The sequence below is a fragment of the Gavialis gangeticus genome, unplaced genomic scaffold, assembly GCF_001723915.1.
Source record: "Gavialis gangeticus isolate Ggan-Ray unplaced genomic scaffold, GavGan_comp1, whole genome shotgun sequence".
Classification (NCBI taxonomy): Eukaryota; Metazoa; Chordata; order Crocodylia; family Gavialidae; genus Gavialis; species Gavialis gangeticus.
In genome coordinates this window covers 44,412,748-44,419,953 of record NW_017729029.1, presented here as the reverse complement: position 1 = coordinate 44,419,953, position 7,206 = coordinate 44,412,748, and the positions used below count along the sequence as shown (strand labels likewise).

At 47.4% G+C, this 7,206-nt stretch overlaps 1 protein-coding gene across 1 annotated transcript in view; it reads left to right on the top strand.

The window, feature by feature from the left end:
- ABCB7 (ATP binding cassette subfamily B member 7) overlaps window positions 1-7,206 on the top strand; it is a 97,535-nt gene that overhangs the window by 18,345 nt on the left and 71,984 nt on the right. The window lies entirely within an intron of this gene.

Below are 7,206 nucleotides of genomic sequence, written 5' to 3'. Positions count from 1 at the left end.
TTTGGATTCAGCCGATTCGGGGGACAGTGATTTGATTCAGTGATTCGAATCACTGTCCTAAATCAATTCGTCTGAATCTGATTCAGAGATTCGGCCACCTCCGAATAAAACAGGCCTCGTTCTCCGCCTGCTCTCCCAGCCCCGTCAATGGCTGCCTTGCCCAGCCCTGGCTCTTTTTTTTTTAAAAAAAAAAAAAAAAAAAAAAAAAAAAAAAAAAAAAAAAATCGGGATTGAAAGTGGTAAACCTTTTTTGCTTATATTTTGTATCACCTGTTTTGTGGCCTAGTCTCCATAACAGAATTGCACCATGCAGTACAGCCTTACATGTGTCTCTACTCAATTTTGAAGTCCTTTTGACAAGACCCTGAGTTCCTGCTGGTTATGTTAATTGCCCTTGTGTCAGGCTGCTCAGAATCAGCAGACTTGCCATTTTCCTCCTGCCACCCTGCAGACAGCATTTCCTCACAAATACAACTACATGTTGTCTTTTACATAATAATAGAAATATTTAGCTCCCTGAATTCCAAGCAAAGCGTAAGACATTTCCAGGGGCCCTTTATTTGCCAAATGCACACTCCATGATCATAGAATCATAGAAAATTAGAGTTGGAAGGGACCTCAAGTGGTCATCTAGTCCAGCCCCTTGCTCAAAACAAAACTATCCCCAGCTAGATCATCCCAGCCAAAGCTTTATCTAGCCAGGTCGTAAAAACCTCCAAGGATGGAGATTCCACAACCTCCCTAGGTAACCTGTTGTAGTGTTTTACTACCTTCCTGGTGAGAGAGTTTTCCCCAATATCTAACCTAAACTTCCCTTGCTGCAACTTGATGATTTCTCCTTGTTCTGTCATCTGCCACCACTGAGAACAGTCCAGCTCCATCCTCTTTCAAACCCCTCTTCAGGTAGTTGAAGGTTGCTATTAAATCCCCCCTCAGTCTCCTCTTCTCTAGACTAAATAAGCCCAGCTCCCTCAGTCTTTCCTCATAAGTCAGTTCCCCCAGTCCCCTAACTATCTTTGTTGTCCTCCACTGGACTCTCCAATTTGTCCACATCCTTTCTGTAGTGGGGGACCCAAAACTGAACACAGTGCTCCAGATGTGGCCTCACCAGTGCTGAATAGAGGGGAATAATCCCTTCCCTTGACCTGCTGGCAGCACTCCTACCAATGCAGCCCAGGATGCCATTAGCCGCCTTTGCAACAAGAGCACAGTGCTGACTCGTATTTAGCTTATTGTCCACTGTAACCCCCAGGTCCTTTTCTAAAGAGCTGCTGCCCATCACCCTGCAGCTCTTCAGGCAGTAAAGTCTTTCCCTATAGCAGGCTAGGTGCCTGGAAGATGACATCTCAAGCTGGAGAAGCAAAGGATAGGTAGAGTCCTTGAGAATTACAGTCACATCACAGCTCCACAAATGTGAATAGTCAGAAGTAAATACCCCTTTTGCGTTCTTCAGAATTCTGTATTCCTACAGTTGGATCTTACCTGAGTACCCAGTGTCAGTGAAATGTCCGTGGTGAACCACCAACATCTGCACAGCTTACTTTTTGCCCTCTTCTATGTACTTGAAGGTAAGGTAGTGTGGCCAGAGTCTATCACCCCGTCACAACTAGGGGAAACCCACTATAGCAAACTGAGTCACCTTGTTTCCTGCAGGTAGGAGACTCCTGATGACTTTGCACACCACTGATTTTCCGCCCCCCCCACCCCCCCAACACAGCCTCATTGCCCACTGACTGACAGCATTCCACCATCAGAAGCTTGCAGACCACTGTTGCTATCCGTTCCTCCCATATTAGCAATCTACATTTGGAAAGGGGCATCCTGGGCCATTGAGTGCTGTCCCCACATGTTCCCACAGACATTCATTCATTTAAGGAATCTTCAGAAATCACCTGTTCAGACACTTGGCAACAACTATATGACACATGACCCAAAACACCAAGATGACCCTATAACATACTATAGGCCAGTCAGGGGGAACAAAGGCAATATCAGTGCCCTGCCACTGCTGCGATGTGGAAGTAACTGGTAAAAATAAGTTCAGAGGACTCTGGGAAGAAGACTCCAAGCAGGTTGTCTTGCCTGCTGGGTTTTGCAGGCAGGCTTTATTCCTTGAGGAGCTTTTCATCAGTCCTCCAAAATCACACAGTCCTTAAATAACACACAAGCAAACAAACAAAACCAAACCTTTGCAGCTCATCCCAGGCACTAGAGTTGCTCTTTGGTTCTGGTTTCCAGCACAGCAGCAGGCAGTTTAATTCATTCACTTCCTCCCATCTTGTTTGTCCTCCTGGGAACTTTTTAAAACTGCTAGGAGGACACCCCCTACCTATCCAAATGTCCTGCAGCTGAGCCCTCTCAACATGGCTCACTGTTCCCTCTTAAAGGTACAGACCACCCTGTTACAGAGACCATGTCTCGCCCAGCAGAGGAAGACAAACTCCCCAGAATCTGCCCAGAGGAAAATTCTATTCTGAACCCATGTGTAGTGGTTGGTTTGACCCTAGGCAGAAGAGGAGACCTTTTAGTCAGGAACCTCTGCATTTTCTAAGCACTTGCAGAAACATCAGGGCACCCCGTTTTGTTTTGTTTTGTTTTGTTTTGTTTGTGTTGGGGTTTGTTTGTTTTTTTAAACCAGCCGTAGTTGTGATCAGTGTTCCAGCATTTTGGAAGAAGGCAAAACATCCTTATCCCAGAAGCCAGTTGCTTTCACAGAGGTGGAAAATAAAATCCTTCATGGTCCCTTATTCTTGTGATGGTTATAAATCTTCCTATTTTCATTCTAAATTTATCTGTAGCCATTTAATTTTGTGCTGGTGGTGTTTTTCAGCCTAAAAAGCTTTCTTCCTTCCTTTAATATATAAAACCCAAGAACATACTAGTAAAGGTAATCACATCCCTTCTCAATCTCCATTTTGCTAAGTTAAACAAGCCAAGTGTCTTTTAATCTTTTTTTCTAAATTAAAGGAATAGAGAGCTTTTCTTAATCTCAGTGTTCCTTCTTTAAACCTTTTCCAGTTTTTCATCTTTTTTTAATGTAGGTGACCAGAACTGCACATAGTAATCTAAATGGGATCGTTAGAAGTAGAGGTGAGGGAGGGAGTGGGGCAGGGGCTAGGGCAAGCACGGGACAGAGTCGTGGCTTGTCTGGTGGGTGCAGGGCGTGCTCCCACTGCTGCCCACCACTCATCCAGTGGTTTGTCCAGGGGATCTGTGCACTGTGAGCTGGGCAGGATGGATCCAGAGGCTGCGCTATGCTGCTCTTGGGGCAGGCAGCAGCAGCGCTGGGTGGGGGCTACGAGGGGGCAATGGCAAAATGCGGGGTGGCTGCAGGCCCCACCCCCCCATAGCCATTCTTCCAGAGCTACTGCCACATGCCCTCAGTGCAGCGCTGCAGCCTGCCCTGCCCAGCGCAGATCAGGGGGCACATCGCCTTGCGCCGCCGCCCCCCCCCCCCGCACTCCTGGATGAGTGGGGGGATCAGCAGCGGCAGCCAGCCTCTCCCTCAGTATCCCCCAGACGTCCCATGCCTGCTCCGTCCTGGCTGGGCAGCGTTTGTCCCAGCACCCCTTCCTCCCTCAGCGTGAGGGCCCTTGATCTGCCCGTCCCACGCCCCTTCCCTCCCCTTTCACCACAACATACTTACCAGCTGGATGCAGCTGTACTGGAAATCAGATCAGTATTTGCCAATATACTTCCTTAAAAATCAACTATTGGTATCAGCGCCCAAAATCTCTATCGGTGCACCCCTAGTTGGAAGGGATTTTACCAAGCAGTTCCTCCTTGTGTCTTCTCCACATACCCTGCCTAATGCATCCTATCATTGTTAGCCTTTTTCATGGCTGCTTATGGTCCTCTTGTAATCCCTGTGGTCTTCAGTGGCCACCAGTCTTTGCATTCCCATCTTCTAGCCTGACTTCTTGTTATTGGCCCCTAAGTGCATGATTGCTTTTCAAGCTGTTTAAACTTCATTCCATTTTTTTCCTGCTCTGTTCCACAAGATTATGTACATCTTCCTCTATATTAATCCTGTCCTATTCCATGTTGCTGATATTCTCCTGCCCTTAACTGTTATCTGCAAGGTTCATGAGCATGCATTTAGCTCCATTACTATGGTTGCTGATAAAAATGGTAAATGAGAATGGGGTAGGTCCTAAGTCCAAATACTTGAAACACACTATATGTAATAGTTCTGGTATCTGTGCATTGGAGATGCTGGGATGAGCCTGGCACGAAGTTCCAGGAATGTGCCCTTTGGCATTCAGAGTTCTGTAGCAAGTTTTTTTAGGTCTAGATAATGATCTGAGTCCACTTTTCTTTTCTTATGTCATGGGACACTATCATTTGCAGCTGGTTTGTGTGGCTGCAGCAGCTGCTGACTTTCATTTACGGTCTTCACCCTCCTCTCCTCCTTGGTATTCTTATTTTCACTGCTGCAGACTGTCTGCTGTGGTGGTGATAGCGCCCACAAATGTGAACGAATCAGTTTCTCTGTTGCCCAAGGAAAAAAAAGACATGAGAAGTCTGATTAATTCAGCGTCCATATTTCTGAAAATTACATGGCAGAGACTGAGAACAGATGCAAAGAAGAGTACAGTGTTAGATAGAATAAAGACAATTGTGAGAACTTGACCTAAATGCCTACATTTCTGTGAGAAAAGCGCTAGTATCCCAACTGCTGTTGGCTGCTATGATGTGCGATATCATCAAGTTTTCCACAAGTAATGAACCAGGTGATGGCATGTGATGCATACCTGAATGTTACAGTTCCTGTTGGCAGTACAGTAGGGCACTGAAGGGTTGTGACATGTTGGCAAAGGCAGCTAAATATGAAACAGTGTAAGTAATAGTGTTGGCAGGTGTCTGCTCAGAACTTTTACTAGTAAGACTTTATTGTAACATTGCCCACATCTCTTCAATGACAAGGGCTCATATGATGAGCCCAAAATGCAGGCTCTTTTTTCTGAGTCATGGCACTTCCTGCTATGTTGTGCCAAAGTTTCTGTGGTGAAAGGTGGCAGATTGACAGCCTTGTATAGAGACATCTTACTTATCTAATGCCTGGTGGCCTAATGGTAAAAGTGGTAGGGGTGCACCAATAAAGATTTTATTGGCTGAAACTGATAGCTGATTATTAACCAGCCATATCGGCTGATACTGATCCGATAACTGATATTAACTGGGGGGCTGAGTCGGGCTGAGGGTTGAATCATGCTGGGCCAGGCCAGGCAGCTCAGCTCTGCCCACCCCTCCCCGCCCCAGTTACATCTGCAGCATTCGCTGCCTTTTACAGTGCCTGCCCTACCCCCAGTCCACACTGGGCCAGCACCCAAGATACTGCAGCAGCTGCTTTGCTGGTGAGGGGATAGGGGTGTATCTGGGATCACCCTGGCTTATGGGAGAGAACCCAGACATATAAGGGCCCTGGCAAGAAGGCAACATTTTCAGAGAACATTATCAGCTACAATGGTCAAAAAAAAGGTGATAGCCGATAAATATAAATTTCCCTTTTTATCGGTGCCAATCCAATAGGCAACTGATATATCGATGAACCTCTAAAAAGTGGTAAAATTCCCTTTTCCCTTCCCGACCTTGCTCTGAGTGTAGCTCTGCACAGCAATAACTTGAAAGAAAGTCCATGTAATGCTTGATCTCTTAGAGGTTAATGGTGTGGCTAATTATGCATGGCAAGGTGTTTTTGTGACAAACACTTGTCTACTGGGAAATGGCACTGTGCCCTCAGTCACCCGGTAGTCTAGTAAATCACCATCGGGAGGAAATCCAGGTCATTAGACACCAAAAGTTTAATCTGAATCTGCAATTTGCACTAAACATGAAAGATATCTAGCCTCTTTTTAAAATATATTAAATGCAATGTATCAGCTAGCACAAACTGCAAATGAAATATGAGAAACATTGCCACATTTTCAGAACTGGACTTGGATTTGGGGTATCCAGCCTGAAGTTTCATATTTTAGTTCTTAATTCAGAAGTCCCAAGGGCCTGGAGCTTTTATTGAAATCACTGTGATTGCAGAATAAGCACTTTGCTAAGGACAACATCTTATGTTATTTAAAAAAATTGGTGCACTGAAGCATAATCTCATGGAACTAAAAATCGTAGTATAAGAAGCTATATATTTTTGAGCTGAAAGTGGGCCTTGTATTCTTGACAAATATTTTGAAAGGCTCTTTTTTAAAGAGGATGTTTCTTCCTTGTCAAATATTGCACTGGTGCAGCTCTAGTGGGGGCTGGGGTTGTTTACTTCATAAAAAAAGAAAATTGACTGTATTAGAAATCAGCTTTTTTTTTGCCTGATGTGGCCAATAATGTGACTGACTAAATGCCACGTGCAGTTCCACAGTTGCATCGTGAATGGGTCCAGGAGCACAGCCTGGTGGCTTGGAGAGCAGCCAGGTCTGGCTGGTAAGTCTGTGGAGGAAGGTTGGGGGAGGGAAGGGGCTTGGCGGAGGGGCAGATCGAAGCCCCTGTGGTGAGGGAGGGAGTGGGGATGGGGCAGGTGCTGCTCAGCTAGGTTGGTGTGGGGCACAGGACAGAGCCACAAGTGGCTCATCCAGAGGGCTTGTGGGGGGCAGGTCCTACTGCTGCACACACCCCAGGAGGGCACGTGCCCCTGGATCTGCGTGCAGGGTAAGGGTGGGCTGCCACTGTGGGCTGGGGCTGGGGTGGCTCTGGGCTCTTCCCAGTGGAGGCTGGGCCAGGCTGCACTTGGGGCACTGGGAGGGGGACACCAGGGGGGCTATGGTGAATTTTGGGGTGGCTGCATGCCCCCCTGGAGCTCCCTCCCAGCACTGCTGCCACCCACCCTGGGTGCAGCCCCAGCCTGAACCCACAGCAGCAGCCTGCCCTCGCCCCATGCGCAGATCTGGGGGCACATGCCCCCCATGCCTTCTTGGAGTGCACGCAGTGGCGGGAGCTGCACTCCCCTCCCTGTGTCCTGAGCTCCCGGACGAGCCATGTATCTGTCCCCTGCCCTGCCCAGGCTGGGAAGCCCCTGCCCCACTCCCTCCTTCACCATGGGAGGCCTCAATCTGCACCCCGTCATGCCTTTCCTTTCCCCCTCCCCTTCCACAACAACAGACTTACCAGTCAGACAAAGCTCTTAAAGCTGCCTGGCTGCATATTAGAAATCAAATCAGTATTGGCTGGTACGCCTTCTTCAAAATCGGCTGTCAGGTCGGCCCC